The sequence below is a fragment of the Nyctibius grandis genome, chromosome 6, assembly GCF_013368605.1.
Source record: "Nyctibius grandis isolate bNycGra1 chromosome 6, bNycGra1.pri, whole genome shotgun sequence".
Lineage (NCBI taxonomy): Eukaryota > Metazoa > Chordata > Aves > Nyctibiiformes > Nyctibiidae > Nyctibius > Nyctibius grandis.
This window is the reverse complement of record NC_090663.1, coordinates 54,036,381-54,051,968: the sequence shown is the minus strand read 5'-3', so window position 1 is coordinate 54,051,968 and position 15,588 is coordinate 54,036,381. Positions and strand designations below refer to the sequence as shown.

At 44.1% G+C, this 15,588-nt stretch overlaps 1 protein-coding gene across 3 annotated transcripts in view; it reads left to right on the top strand.

Annotated features, from left to right (window-relative positions):
* The window catches only part of GPRIN3 (GPRIN family member 3), a 33,611-nt gene that overhangs the window by 6,890 nt on the left and 11,133 nt on the right, over positions 1 to 15,588 (top strand). Inside the window, exon 1 of one of the 3 annotated variants that reach the window (XM_068403538.1) lies at positions 3,925 to 3,962. The exons of 1 other annotated variant lie outside the window; for it this stretch is intronic. The gene's annotated coding sequence lies outside the window, so the exon portion shown is untranslated. Of the gene's footprint in view, positions 1 to 3,924; positions 3,963 to 8,392; positions 8,464 to 15,588 lie in introns of those variants that run through there. One more of the 3 variants, XM_068403539.1, reaches the window with a different exon arrangement.

Sequence of the window (15,588 nt, the reverse complement as noted above, 5' to 3'; positions counted from 1 at the left end):
AACAGTAGACTGGTTACTAATCTGATTTTACATGGTTTTGGGAAGAGATGAGTGTTCCTGTTCATAGAGGGTAGAGCTGGAGTGTGGTTTCTCTGGTACCAGGGAAATATGGTGTCTGTCAGCTCAGGGGTGAGCAGGGTCCCTTAACCCAAAATCAGACTGACCAAAATCAGACTGACCAAAATCAGACTGACCCAAAATCAGACTGACTGATTTTCTACTCTGGAGCAGTCATTTTGCCTTAGTAAAGGAACTGTAAAACATGTTGAAGTCCAAGGACTGGTGCTTTACCTCCAGTGTGCTGCCAGTGGGATCGTAGTCTAAAAAGTAGCGTGGCTGCCAAGTGCTCAGGGAAGGGTCCTTCCCCTTCCATAGGGCCCCAGGACTCTGAACTGTGGAGTATTTCCAAAAGCAGCATCAAACAGCAGAGTAAATCTGGAAAGTCTGTGTAATGGACTAGACAGGAAATCTAGCAAAGCTGATGATGTGGACAGGGCACTGTTGCATTTTAGCAAGTCCCCATATTCTTAGACTACTGGAGCTACAATTCAGAGCAGCTTTGAGGATGTCCTTTGGGCACTGAGGAGTGAACTAGATATCACCAGGTCCCAACTTCAGAAAGCAGAGAGGTGTAAAAGTCCTATAACTCTTCTCAGCTCAGCTCTCCTAGAAGCAGTCTGGCTGTTGGGGAGTGAGCTAGCCCTTAGGCTAGAAAATGCTGAAGGATAATCAGCCCTTAGTATTTAATGAACTAAAGGGTCACTATCATTAATGTCACCCTCTTTCCTCTGAAGCATCAGTTTCACAAAAAACTTCACACAGTTGAAAGACTTAGCTTTAGAGATGAGTCATTAGGAAAATGATAAAATATAATAAGCATGCTGGGGGGTGTAGGGAGGGGTAGAAGTAATGTGATAAAATATTTGTCAGAAAGATGATACTCTGAGAAGAGCTGTATGGAAACAAGATGACAGAATTATTCCACCCTGAAAGGCTGGTATTTCACAAGTGCTGAAAGTTTCATAACACTTCTGCACGCCACGGCATCTCCATATTTATTAAAAGAAAATGTTAATCCTCCCCTTGAGGTTTGCTACCCAGTCCTTCAAATGAACCTGTTAATGCCATAAGCATGAGTACTACTAATTGCAAATGTGCTTTCACCTAGCTCAGCCAAGGCCTGAACAGACTTGGAAGACCCATACCTGCACGTGGTGACTTCAGGTCAGGACTGTGCAGAATTTGTGCTGTTTATCTCATGCCTGAGAACATAGGGTTCATGGGGATAAATTCAGCTTGTCATTTTGGCCACGTGCAAGTGATGCTAGAAATGCATGAGGATGCACTGCAAACAATGACTGGGGAATAAAAGCCCTTCATTCGTTTCCTGAGAAATCAAGAAAGCTCCATCAGGAGATGCAGAGGAAGGCTTTAACAAATGGGTATTACAGAAGGATTAACTTCATTAATTTAGCTGCTTGTGCTTTTGGCCCTTAGGAATTAATCCAGCCTTTATTGATTGTTTAAGTCTTGATTAGCTTGATGCCTAAGAAATGGAAGGGGCAAGCAGTTTCGTCCTGCACGTAGCAGGCATAGAAACTAAGAGAGAGAAGATTTTCCCTTTGATAAGGAGAGGGGTCTTTACCTCCTGGCTGGGTTCAGTGCACACCTCAACTTAAAGGGAACAATTCAAACCTCGAGTCATGGGGCTGCTTTACACCATCCACAATGCAATAAAAGCAGATAATACCCTATCATAAGGTCTAGGAGACTTCCCTCAGAAATACTCTTGTGTTAAATGGTCTGCTTTGAGAGTTGCTTCCAACTGGACCATGCTTGGCCATTATCATAGAAACATGTGCAGTTGATACTGGGAAATAGCAGAACAGTATTTATCCAGTTCAAAAGATGCTCTTAATAGGACGGGTCTCAGGGGAATATTGCTTGGGAAATGTATTTTAATAATAAAATGACCTATTTTAGAATTAGTTTTCCGTGGTGGAGGAGGCAGGAAGGTGGCAGGAGGCTTGCCAAAGAGATGGACAATAAGCACACTCACACTTGCTCCCTAACAAGAAGATGACTGGATTGAATGTATTAAGATAGCACACAAGGTTTTTTCAGCTAGGTTCCTGCATGCAGGCTGTTTGTATGTGTCTGTTATATCCAAATGAACGTGCCTGCAGGAATGCAAGCAGACGTTCCTATCAGCTGCCAACCCAAACACGCAGATGACAGGGAGAGAGCCCACACAATGTCTGTTTGAGCTGCTTCTCAAAAAGCCTTAGGAGAAGAAAATAAAGTAAAAGGAGGACAAAGCTAATAATAGGGTTTTTAAGTATGTACCAAGAAAGCAAGGTTCAATTACATTATATTTTTAATACTATGATCCCAAACAGTGAGCTGTGTAACACTGTTATTTGCTGTTACTCATCAGTTCCATCTGCACAGATGCTCCAAGACAACCCATGTGTTGTTGCTTCTCCAGTAGCAGAGCCTGCCTTCTAGTGACTAATGAATCCCACCTACTCAGCCTCAGTTTGTCTCATCTTTTGCCTATTGAAACCTTTCTTCTTTTTCAATGTGATTTGTAACCTAACTTCAGCAATCAAATTAGTCTTTAGCCACCACCTGAGTTCAACTAGTTGACAATCAAAGCCACACCTGTTATTGTAAAATCACATCAGAGTCAGTAGCTAACATGCTGCTTAGAAAAAAAATGTAATTAGATGGGTAAAATTTGACCCTGCAGTTAAAGGCTATAATTCCTTTGATGCAAACCCCATCAAATGGAGCTGCTGGAGGTATCCAGCCAGAGATATTAAATTGATATGAAATTATTCCAAACACCACAGTTGCCATTCTGACATGAAGCCAAACAACATCATCCTTTCAGCCATCCAATCTTAGGCAGCTGCTTGAGAATTAATTTAGGGCAGATGAGGTAGAGATGAATGGATAGAATATTTAGCTGTGGTACTTCATCCTGCCAGTAGCATGCCCTTTGAAATCCTTGTCCTGTACAGTCTTTAGTGATGATCCTGAAATACTCCATTGTACAGAACAATGTTGCCTCCCCTAAACAGCGGATGATGATGATATTGAACTCCCAAGAGTTAAAAGTTTGGTTGTACCAGTGGCTTCTGCAAATCTGGAACCTGTCTCCAATGTACTTTGCATGGATGCAGTGTGCTGTGCAGAAGGTTTCAAGCCCAAAGTTTTCTAAGCAATAGTTTGTTGCAATAGGTTCCTATCACTGAATTTAGGAAAGATCCAAGTGGTAGAAAATTTGCAGAGAAAAAGACACTGAACAGGTCTTGTCGTGACCTCAGTTCTGTGTCTGGTTGCAGAAAGGATTTTTCTGATCTCTTTTATGCAGTCTTCCTGATGCTTCTTTGGTCCTTTCACTGAGTGGTTAATGATTCAACTTCTCCTCATATCTTGAATGGAAATAAGAGCGTAAAAGTACCTGTTTTCTAGTAGACCGTATGTTGGCTCTTGCTAAGATTTTGCACAGTGGAGTTAAAGACACGTTTAAATGTGGTTTTGGGTGGATCTGTTAGCTTATTTTTGGAGAGCATTTTGAAGAAGAAATGCACATGAAAATATATATTACTCCTTGAATTAATGCAGTATTCTTCCATCTCCCCTTCCCCGTCTTTAAGGCTGACTTAGTGGGGTTGGACCAGACGACCTCTGGAGTTCCCTTCCAGCATCTGCCATTCTGTGATTCTGTGAATTTCATCTGTGGGCTCCTGAGCCTAACTCCATGACCAGGATTTAACTGGGATAAATCTTCTGTAGTCACCCAGCCTTGATTTGAAATTCTTCACTGCTGACGGTTGAAATGGTTAATCAGTCATATACACATAATGACTAATTCTGCTTTCTTGAGAGAGGATTTCCTGTTTGTGACTGAAAAGAGGGCAGTCTTTGGGAAGATGGCCTTTCCCCTTCTGCAGGTATGCACTTTTTAGTTAAGTCTATTTGCTTTCCTTTTTGCTCCATATGTCCCTGTACACAGAAAAATACATTCTGTATAGTCAGAGAGCAGCTTTTTGAATAGCGTTTGCTTTAGTCATGCCTTGGAAGAAAGAGACCTAACAGATTACCAAAAAAAATCAGGAAATGGAAAAAATACCCATCAGAGGCTTAGAAAGAGTGCAATGCTTACAATGTTCAAGTTGAGCGTGCAACATGAAATAGCAAAAGGTATGAACATGGTCACCAACACAAATATTTAAGCAGTGGTAAAACTGTCTTTCAAAAGGATGCTATGCCATGGTGCAAAACATTTTTTTAAAACGTCCATTTCTTGTGAACAGATTCCTGGCCTTGAGCTATATGAAGCTGTGAAATAGTCTGGCAAGGAGCATGGAGTAAGAGACAGATGGGGAATCAGTGCTGGAAGAGCATTTAAGCCTAGGTCCAGGAGGCAGAGGGCCAACAAGTTTCTGTGTCACGTAGACCAACCAATTTACTTTCTCCTGCACGTCCTCTTTTTTTCTGACAGAGCAGCTCTCCTCTTTGCCTCTTACCTCCTCCTGCCTCCTTTCCTGGCCAGAATTCACTCAGCATGTGTAGAGATAGGTCAGCCTTATAAACGGAATGAAGTCATTGAGTCCATGTGGAAGAAGGCTGGTGTTCCTGGGATCAGCATTTACCTTCATTCTCCAGTTTTGTGGGAGAAACTTAGGACTGAGGCACACTAACCTTGAACTTCAACAGCTGAGCAACTTGATCTAGTTGCTGCCCATAGAGAAGACCAGGGGGCTAACGAATTTCCAGGGGTTGCAGCTTTTCCCTTAAAATAAAGGGCAAAGCCCACACATACTAGGGGAAAAGAGCACATTTTCTGTCCTTTCTGGAAAGGAAAAGGGTGAGAGTTTTGAAGCGGTGATGGGGGATTTTCCTGTCCATCTGCAGTGCTAACCAAGCATCTGTCTCTCTCGAACTACCTACCATGTCAGTCTGCATTTGCAAAATGTTTTTCTCCTGTTGACCTGGAGTAGAACAAACCCAATAGTTTTCCTGTGGCTGCCCGTGCCTCTGGTTTAGAGTTGTTAATAAATAGATGAGGGCGCAGAGCGAACAGAGGTGAGGGAGTGAGGATCAAGCTATAGCAATTACCTGGACTGTGCTGACCAGCAGCTGAGCAGGGATGGAGGGGAAGATGCAGGCTCTTCACCTTAGTGACAGCCAAGTTTCTTGGAGTGAGGCCTGAGTTTTTGATAATATGCTTATACAAGGAATACCTGATTAATTGCTCTTAGTTTCCTAGCTCCATAGCCTGGACTTGCTTGATCTGACCCAATCTGCCTCTCTGTCCATATACTTCTTCCATTCATTCTTGGTCTGCTCTGTATCCCCTTGCTCTAGGAAGAGTTATTCAGAACAAATTGCCAGCCTGTTATTCAGAACAAATTGCCTGCTCTGTGCAAAAGAAGCAGCTCACCTGTAAGAAGTAAAAAAGATAATGGAGTGGAGTCATTTGCTCAGTATCTCATTGCCTGCTGCCCTGTCCACACTGGATGTCCTCCTCTCTTTTGTCAAACGTTCATACCCCATCCGATCCTATGCCCTGCCCAAGCTTTCTGTAGAGCAAAAGCATTAACAGAGCCTTTTTCAAAAGTGCTTATCTCCTTGTATGAACACTTACAGATCTGCAGTGGTTGCAAGTACTTTTCTTGGGTGGATGGCCTTCCTGGGTCAGTAACATCATTTTGCTTTTTCAGCTTTAAGGTGGTGCTTTTGGGGTTTTGTGGGTTTTGGGTTTTTTTCTTCACAAATGCTGGCAGCAGCATATTCTGTACATTTGTTTGGTTTTCTAGCTTGTGCTTTAAGAGGTACCAGTCTGCTTCGCCTCTTTATAGATTCAGGACTTGCTGTATGGTAGTAATCTAGCAAGGGGACACCCCTTTTAATATTTTTTTTGGCAATGCTTCAGAGGTGGATTTCTAAAGCCAGATTTCTATGCTCATGGTTGCAAAGAGTTTTTAGTAGTAGATGGTGAGATGTAGGAGAAAGGTGTTCTGTAGTTAAATCGCTGGTGTTAGATGCTGACTATTGCACAGTTTTCTCTGTTATTTTCAGCTGTGTTAGCTTCTAAAGAAGAGGCAGAAAAAGTTCTGGTTTCTACCTCTGCTCTGTATCTTGCCTGCTTAAGCTATCAATGTTTAGTATCTCTATGCTCACATGTAGCATCCAGCAAAATGGCAGAATATGTTAGGGCCTTCTGGCATTTCTTGGATAAGAACAGGAACAAAAGAAATTGTATTTTCAAAAATATTGAGCAACTTTTGACTCCCACTGGCTTTACTGGTATTTCTGATTATTCAGCACTTTTCAGAATCAGACTTCTTTGATTTCAGCACTTTGCTTTAATCACCCAGATTAGGCTAGGTAACTATCTTTGTTAACATATATTGAATTTTATGTGTATATGTATGTCTGTCTGCAATCACGTATGTATGCATAGTTTGTGGTAATAAAAATTGTATCCATAAATAGGATGTCAATAAAAATCAGTTGTGGCAGTAAGCCTACTGTGCATCCACAGCTGTCAGGTGACTGGTTGAAGTATCTAGTGCTTATCTTCAAGCAGGTTCTGTGTGGAAATAAACCATTTAGTCTGTTTTTTCATACTGGCTCTAAGGTTGCCGTGTGTTTTCTCACTCCTTCAAGTATGCCTCTGTGCAAGAGGCATCTATGTTCAATGCAAGTCCCATAATTAAGCCCTAAGCTGTGAATGATCCTTTTTCACACCCTGCCAGCTTCCACTCCAGCTTACTTAGAAACAAGGACGAAGCTATCACGCAGCCTGCTCGCTCACAGCTGTGCTCTAGCAAGGTACAGCCTGACCTCAGCTCGCTTCGAAGATTTGCAGGTTAAATATGCTGGCACCTTGAGCCAGGGGAGCTAAAACTGCTCCAAAGAGGAGTAAAAAGGAATGCAGCCTGATGTGAGGAGCTGGGCATTAGGTGATAAACTCAGTAATTGCTTGGGGCTGCCACATCTCTTTTTTTTTTTCTTTTTTTTTTTCTTCAATGCTTGGGGTCATGTTTTGCTTTTGTACAGTGAGGCAGCTGTGTGTAGACTGAGAAGCTTGCAGCTTCACCATATGTGAAGGTGAGCTGGGGGGATAGCTGCCACCGTGAGTCCCAGTCATGCTGCCCGTGGGGCTGTCTGGTTTGGGCTTGGCCAGGTGGTCGAGGCAGCCAGCTTCTGTAAACCTGAGACTTTGTTAAACCCAGATGTGATATATCTTGTTTGAGCTGTCATTTTAATTAATGCTAATTATACTCATTAACCAATTTGGCAATCATCCTAAGGGACAGGGATTCAAGTCAAAGTTAATGTCCTTTACCAGTGCCTCCATCACAGTGTGTGTTGCTTCAGTCACCTGATAAATGGAAATGTAATTATGCCTGGCTTAAATGCAGAAGAAATGAGGAAAAGAGGTATGCCCGCCGTTAGGCCCAGTGTAAACCTTGAACTCTATCTCTGGAAGATCCCAGCCCTTGACAGGAGTGGGGATGTCGCATTAGCTGGTATAAGCCATCGTGGCCTTGCAGAGGTCCAGGGTACGGACCATACATCTGGTATGAATAAGGCAGAGGTCCAGCGTATGGATACAGCTGTGCCATATCGCAACAGGCAAAGCTTTGGCTTATGATGACTCCAGTAATGGACTCCCAACAGTATTACTAGCTTTGAAAGGGTTTACAAAATAAGATATGTTGGGTCTCTGTTTCCAGCATGTTTTATTGAACTAGTTTCCAGATTTTGTATTATATCACTTAAATATTTGCTGTCTTGAGGAAGTATATCTGGGTTTAGTTTGGTTCTGACACAGATGGGTCTTCCAAATCTCAGACACTAAATAAGGATTTGTCTTATGAGCATTGTGATTTTTAAGAATTCAGAAGCAGAGAACGTAATTATTCTTAAGCCTGTGAAAATCCACATTTAAAACATAGCATAAAAAGCTGCAGGCAGTTGGGTATCTTAGTCCCCTGTGTTGGGGCTGAAAGAATAGAAGCACATTGAATCTAAGGGTAAAAATACACATTTTGAATAAGCCTTTGTTAGGAGACAATTCTAATAGAAGGGAGGATGGTTCCTGCGATTGTTAGTGTGAGAGATTTTTACACCCCTGGGCTGCCTGCAAGGGCAATTCTGAAAAGCTATTACCATCAAACACCTCTAGAATAGACTGCAGATAATGAGTTGTTCCTAAAATATGCCATCGTACAGCACAGCTGTTGGTGTTTTTCTTTGCAGGAAGGCAGAGGTGTTGAGAGAGTGACTCGGTGACTGAGTTGTCTTCTTCACCCAGGGAAAGCACTGCAGCCTCTTTGTTCAAGCACATCCACGTGGTGGATGGAGAAGACTTAAGAGCCTCTCTTTGTCCTGAAGATCTCTCTGGTTATAGAGTTAATTTCAGGACTCAAAGTTAGTGAGGTAAGGTTTGGGAGTTGATTTTTACCAGTGCTTAGTTGATATTGGTGCCAGTACCTCCTTTTTCTCAAGCCAAGAGCCAGAACAGTAAGTTTCTCTCAATTTTACCTGATCAGATCTGCCATGGTGGCAGTCACTGTCATCTGGGAGGTTTCTCAGATGTGTCTTTCAACACCATCTGTCAGCTCTGGGTGGAGACTGAAGAAGACACGGTGTGGTTTATAGGTGTAATATTTTACCAATGCATTCCTGTTTAGTGTTTGCCTTCATTAACACCAAGTGGTTCGAAGCTGTCACATGGCTGCAGTGCTGTGTATACGGTCAGGCTGTTCCGTCATTTCTGGATACAAAGAATGATGGTGTCACTGACTATCTGCAGTACGTGAAAAGTGTCATTTTTCCTGGCTTTGCCACATGACATTTAGGATATGTCATCCTGTCCCTGGTGGGTTATCACCTCCTGCCTTCCCCATGTCCCACATGCAGTACCTCATCGGTTAAAAAAATAATAATAACAAATGAGGCTCTGGTCTCTGGTTTGGTCCAATTCCACCGGGTTTGACGTTCAACAAAATAAAGCTTATAGCCTCAAGGAAAGAAAAGTAAGAGTCTGAGACGGAGATGACAGCTTTTCACGTAACAGTCCCACTGAAGTCATATCGTAAGCTCCTGTGACTGAGGTGAGCAGGTTAGAGTCCTTAGCTGGATGTACAGGTTTGAGTCATTGCCCTCAAATGAGCATTTACTAGCGTTGTAAAGATACCACTGAATTGCTCCGATTTTATCTGAACACTGAAGGCTTCCAACGTGCAGCCATTTGGTTTCCTGCAGAGCCTCAATACAGCAGACAAAAAGTGGCCCAGCACACAGCGCTTCCTCTCGTGTTTTTTTGAGAAGGTGTTTAGCAGGAGGCAGTTTACTATGGAGATTATTTTGTTCTTTTTACTGCTCTTACTGTCAATGACAAACAGCAGCGGAGCAAAATGAGAATGTGAAGAAACAGGAAGCAACTGCTGAGGTGGCAGCAGGAAGAAGGCAAGATATTTTTAACTGGTTTTTTTTTTTAAAAAAAAAAAAAAGCCACGGTGATAGCTGTGTCAGCTGCCAGCCTCTTTATTCACAGTAGTTGTGTTTCTAATAGCTGGGAGGCAAGCGCAGACATGGTGAGATCATCATTGTGCCTTTCTTAGGTTAATCACATGCTACGGCAAATTTCTGTTACAGTGATGACTGGTTAGGCTCTGCATCCTTCTTCCCTAATTACATGCCATTTGCAGTAGTTCTTTTCTGTTAGGATAACGCCCATAAATGACAATGGATATGTCCAGGTGCCTGTTATGTATAGATCTATTCCTTTCTCTAATATTGAGCCCAGCATCTTCATTAAAATAATATGATATATGAGAATTTTTCAGATGGTGCATGAGAGTTAAACATTATTGTTGGGCTTTACCTTATGCAAAAGACATTCCTCTTGCTGTCAGCTCTTCCAAGGCAAAATTTCCTTACTTGCAAGGTTGGTTAAGAAAAAAGTGTTGCTACAATACAGTTCTCTGGGCACCCACTGATAATATGGTTACTCAGCAGCAAATCAGGCATAATGAACTAGAGTGCTACCACCACTACTGGGACTGCTTCAGCTGTGTGATGAGTGTTTGCATTCAGTGCACTGAGGGAATGTTCTTAAGGAGAAGGTCATCACGAAACTTAGGAAATTTGCTTTCGAGTATTTGAAAGCATGTCAGAAGTAGGTAACATCCTTTGTCCCATAGAGCCACCCTTTTCCAAGACACACCTACTCAGCAGTAGTTATGTTTTCCTGACCACAGAAAATGTTATTTTGGACTTGGACCAGCTCCCACAGAATCACAGAATCACAGAATGTTAGGGATTGGAAGGGACCTCGAAAGATCATCTAGTCCAATCCCCCTGCCGGAGCAGGATTGCCTAGACCATATCACACAGGAACGCGTCCAGGCGGGTTTTGAATGTCTCCAGAGAAGGAGACTCCACAACCTCTCTGGGCAGCCTGTGCCAGTGTTCAGTCACCCTCACCGTAAAGAAGTTTTTCCTCATATTTATGTGGAACCTCCTGTGTTCCAGCTTGCACCCATTGCCCCTTGTCCTGTCAAGGGATGTCACTGAGAAGAGCCTGGCTCCATCCTCATGACACTTGCCCTTTACATATTTATAAACATTAATGAGGTCACCCCTCAGTCTCCTCTTCTCCAAGCTAAAGAGACCCAGCTCCCTTAGCCTCTCCTCATAAGGGAGATGTTCCACTCCCTTAATCATCTTCGTGGCTCTGCACTGGACTCTCTCTAGCAGTTCCCTGTCCTTCTTGAACTGAGGCGCCCAGAACTGGACACAATATTCCAGATGCGGCCTCACCAGGGCAGAGTAGAGGGGGAGGAGAACCTCTCTCGACCTGCTAACCACACCCCTTCTAATACACCCCAGGATGCCATTGGCCTTCTTGGCGACAAGGGCACACTGCTGGCTCATGGTCATCCTGCTGTCCACTAGGACCCCCAGGTCCCTTTCCCCTACGCTGCTCTCCAACAGGTCTGCCCCCAACTTGTACTGGTACATGGGGTTGTTCTTGCCCAGATGCAGGACTCTACACTTGCCCTTGTTATATTTCATTAAATTTCTCCCCGCCCAACTCTCCAGCCTGTCCAGGTCTCTCTGAATGGCTGCGCAGCCTTCTGGTGTGTCAGCCACTCCTCCCAGTTTGGTGTCATCAGCGAACTTGCTGACAGTGCACTCTATTCCCTCATCCAAGTCATTAATGAATATATTGAATAGTACTGGTCCCAGTACTATGTACTCCCAGTAGATGTATGGAGTACTATGTGCTCCCAGTAGGTGTATGTCCACATAAACCTCACCATCCTGGTTGCTGCTAGTTGACTGGGAGTCAGCAGAGGAAGCAAGAATTGCATAGACACTAAGCCAATGTTGTCCTTTCACCCCTAAAGACAATCGCTCTGCTTTATAATGAAGTCACGTTAGCATTGCTGTGTAGGAAAAAGGTATTTATTGTTCGCTATTGTTAAACTGCTCTTGAAAAACAGGGCTTATGTTTGTCAGCCGTCAAAGTTCAAATGCATCCAGTTCTATGAAATGCATTAATAAGGCCTTACATTTCACCATGCTTTTATCAGACAGAAGAGGATAGCAGGATAGATAAGGAATGAAATTCCCATATGGTTGATGGGCAATTCTGTTGCTTTCAACACAAAACATGAAAGTGGTGTTTGAAAGATCCATATGACCCTTCTGCTCACATCCCTCAAATACCACTTCTTGGTTTTCCACAATAATAAGCTGAAGAAAAATATTATGGCAGTGAGCTATGTGAAATGGAGTCACCTGCCTCATGTGGACAGCAGGTTTCTGGTTTCTTCTCATGCGCACATGTCAGGAGCATACACGCAGGCGTTCCTCCTGAAATGTGTGTTACCGTTGAAGTCAGGCTGCATATCCTGAAAAGTCACTTCCAGTGTCAGATACTGAAATAAAAAAAAAACTGTGCTGATAAATAATGAGGCTAAACATAATAACATGCGATTAAAAAAAAAAAAGGCAGCAAAATATATATCCCTATCAGTTTTATCCTTGTATCACGTCCCCTCCAGGGTGGCCAAGGATAGGAGGTAGGAGTGTAGCTGTAGCTTATGCAACTGTTACACCTGACTGCCGGTCGGTGTGGTTGTTGTTTGATTTGGCTGCTTTCATAACGCCCTTTATCCTTCCCTTTCACCTTGGAGGAGAAAGACTGCAGGGCTCTTGGCGGTGTTATGCAGCAAGCCCAGTGTTCACCAGGGACTTTCACATACTTAGATGCCTCGCCAAAGAAAGCCTTTTTAGCAGGTGCTGTAACCCTGGGAGGAGGTGTGCAAAGAGAGAGCCTGTCTTTGCAGCCCCATGCTGCTGCTTGAGACCCCTCTCTGCCGGCAGGGAGGATGCTCAGGAGCACCAGCTGAGTGGGAAAGTAGAGGGCCAGGAAGGGGACGCAGGGCAGAGTAGGGGATAGCGTGGGGAGATAGCATGTGTTCAGGCTGCCACCCAGCCCTCCTGCAGTTCCTTCCTGGGGCTCTTTTGAGAGGTCCTAGAGGCTGTGATTATGTGAGGATCTCGGCTTCCCCTGGAAAAGGCTTTTAATCCATGGGAAGGAGGTGAGCTTTGAAGGCTCAAAACTTCAAGGGCAACAGATGATGCCACAATTCTTAATTTAAATCAGGATTTTCAATCTCCTTTCCAAATGTTGATTTCTAGCAATCTTCTCGAGATTATATTTTCTACCACTTCTAAATATTGTTTTTCCTTGCTTTAAAGTGTTGAGTGCAAAGCAACCCCATTTGCCTTCTGGAATCCTGACAGAGTTTTGCAAAACCAGAGTGCACCCTTAAATCCATAACCGCTTGGTCCTTACTCCCACAAAAACAAGCTGCTCTTGCAGCACTTCTGCAGCACGTTCCAGCCTGATGCCTTTGGCCATGGCCAAAGGATGGTGACCTCTTCAGCAGAGCCAGCCAAGCTTTGGTGCTGGGGAACCTCTGAGTGAAAGTCACTGGTGTGACCGTGGTAGCTGTATGCATCAGGGTACAGAAAAGGATGATGTGATCTCTTCTGATACAATGACTTGCTGACAGAGATCAAAAGCAAAATGCAACCAGGAGTGAAGTTTACATGCATGCATATGATTTACATCATGGTACTGCTAACAGTGCACAGGCACCCATTTGGGCTTTGTGAACAGGTGCTGGAGCTGGATGTGGTGGCTGCTGCTTGTCTCCTGGCTGGGGCCAGATGGGTGCTGCCCACAGGGAACTGATGGGACATGGGCTAGAACAGCCCATCTTAGAGCAGAGCTGTGGTGGTACTTCCTTTTAGATGGACATCTTTCTAATTGAAGGGTAACTAATTATTCTGCTGCCAGCAGGACAGTAGAGCTGAATCAGGCTTGATCACCACACAGTTTTTATTTGTCCCTGGTTATGGGCCTGCCTATTTAAAGCCAGGTGCAGATATTCACACACATCTGTCCCTGGGCGACTGCTGAGGTGCACACGTGTTTCTGTACCATTTGGAAGTGTTGGAGTGAGGTTCTGCTTAAGCTCACAAGCCCAGGCTCTCAGATGAGCTTGTCAGCACCGTCCTGCACTCAGGCAGCCACGGGACATGGACTGGTTTGCACCCTTCGGCCTGAAGTAAGAGCAGAGGTGTACCCCAAATCTGGTTCAGCCCTGCCTGAGTGCACTCTTTTTATACCAGTCTAAAGCTGCCCAGGCCAGTACTGACTTTTCTGGCAATCCTGAGGTCATGCTATGGATAGAGTGACTGATGTTTTCTTCTAAACTGGGATAAACACTGCAGTACCAAAATTATAGATAGATGATCCCTTGTGCTTACTGCTAAGTACCTGAGAGCACTTAAGAGAGATCCAGTCTCGGGAAGCCTCTTCTGCAGCCTGCTGGGCACTGCACTTCTGGACTCCCAGGAATTCAGCAAGAGCCTAGGGAGCACAGAGAGCATAGATTTAAAGAGAATGTGTGCAAGAGCTACCTGCAGAAACAAAATCCGACAATGCTATCTTCATGCTGCAGTGAGAAAATATTATAAATATTAGATTTTAAAATGTATTTAAAATTAAGCAGAATTGCTTTTGCATCTAGTGGAGTAGACTATATCATTCGCAGTAAGGTTACTGTGGCCCCTTGGAAAGGGTGTACTTAAGGTTTGTCAAAAGCTCAGCAAAATGAAAGAAGATTAGGCCCAGAGGCCACTGTGCCATTTGGTAGGACTGGCTTAACCCATTTTCTCATCTGCAGGTTGTGGGCAGCAGGTTAACCTGAGCTTTGTCCTTCTAAAGTGGAGCTCCCATGCTCTGCACTTTGCAGAGTGAAAGCCTATAGCTGACAGAGAGATGCAAGATAAGAGGAATCAACAACCAGAAAAATATATTTCTTCAGCTTGTACAAAATACTGCTAGATAAATCCTCAGTAGCTGTCAGGCTGACTGGCAGCCATCTCTTTTCGGCAAAAAATGGCAGTGCATCTTGCCCTTATTTTTCACCCAATTTTCCTTTGTTTATTACCATTACAAAGCAGGGACAAGCAAAGCCTGACATTTTTCTTAAGTACTTACCCTCTGTTTTTCTGTTTGGACTCATATCCCATTTTTCCCTCTGCCTTTTCGATTTTTCAGCATCATATCTTGACACCCATGTGAGCAGACCTGCTAGGCACTGCAGGCTGTGTCCCGGCATCCGGGAGGAAGAGCTGTGAGGTTGGGTGAAGAGCCAGGCTGCGCCCCGAGAGCCCTGGCAAGAGCTGGGTTTTCCTTGGGGCTCTTTGTGTGGTTCAGTTGGTAGTTTCAACTGATTTAGTATTTGCAGTGTGCGTCATGGGTGGTTAAAAAGTGCTGCTAGCGCAGGTGCTGGGAAGGGTTTTAGGAGAGGTGTGGGTTTTTTTTTGGTGGTGTTTGCTTTAATACTGAAATGAGTGGCCTAGACTTCCAGTGATCAGGCTTGTACAAATAAAGGTCCTTTTCTCACGGGGCATGCATGTGTGCGTTGCCACAGTGTTTCATGTAGGCCAAATATCACAGAATCACAGAATGTTAGGGATTGGAAGGGACCTCAAAAGATCATCTAGTCCAATACCCCTGCCGGAGCAGGATTACCTAGATCATATCACACAGGAACACGTCCAGGCGGGTTTTGAATGTCTCCAGAGAAGGAGACTCCACAACCTCTCTGGGCAGCCTGTGCCAGTGTTCAGTTACCCTCACCGTAAAGAAGTTTTTCCTCATATTTATGTGGAACCTCCTGTGTTCCAGCTTGCACCCATTGCCCCTTGTCCTGTCAAGGGATGTCACTGAGAAGAGCCTGGCTCCATCTTCATGACACTTGCCCTTGACATATTTATAAACATTAATGAGGTCACCCCTCAGTCTCCTCTTCTCCAAGCTAAAGAGACGCAGATCCCTCAGCCTCTCCTCATAAGGGAGATGTTCCACCCCCTTAATCATCTTCGTGGCTCTGCACTGGACTCTCTCTAGCAGTTCCCTGTCCTTCTTGAACTGAGGCGCCCAGAACTGGACACAATATTCCAGATGCG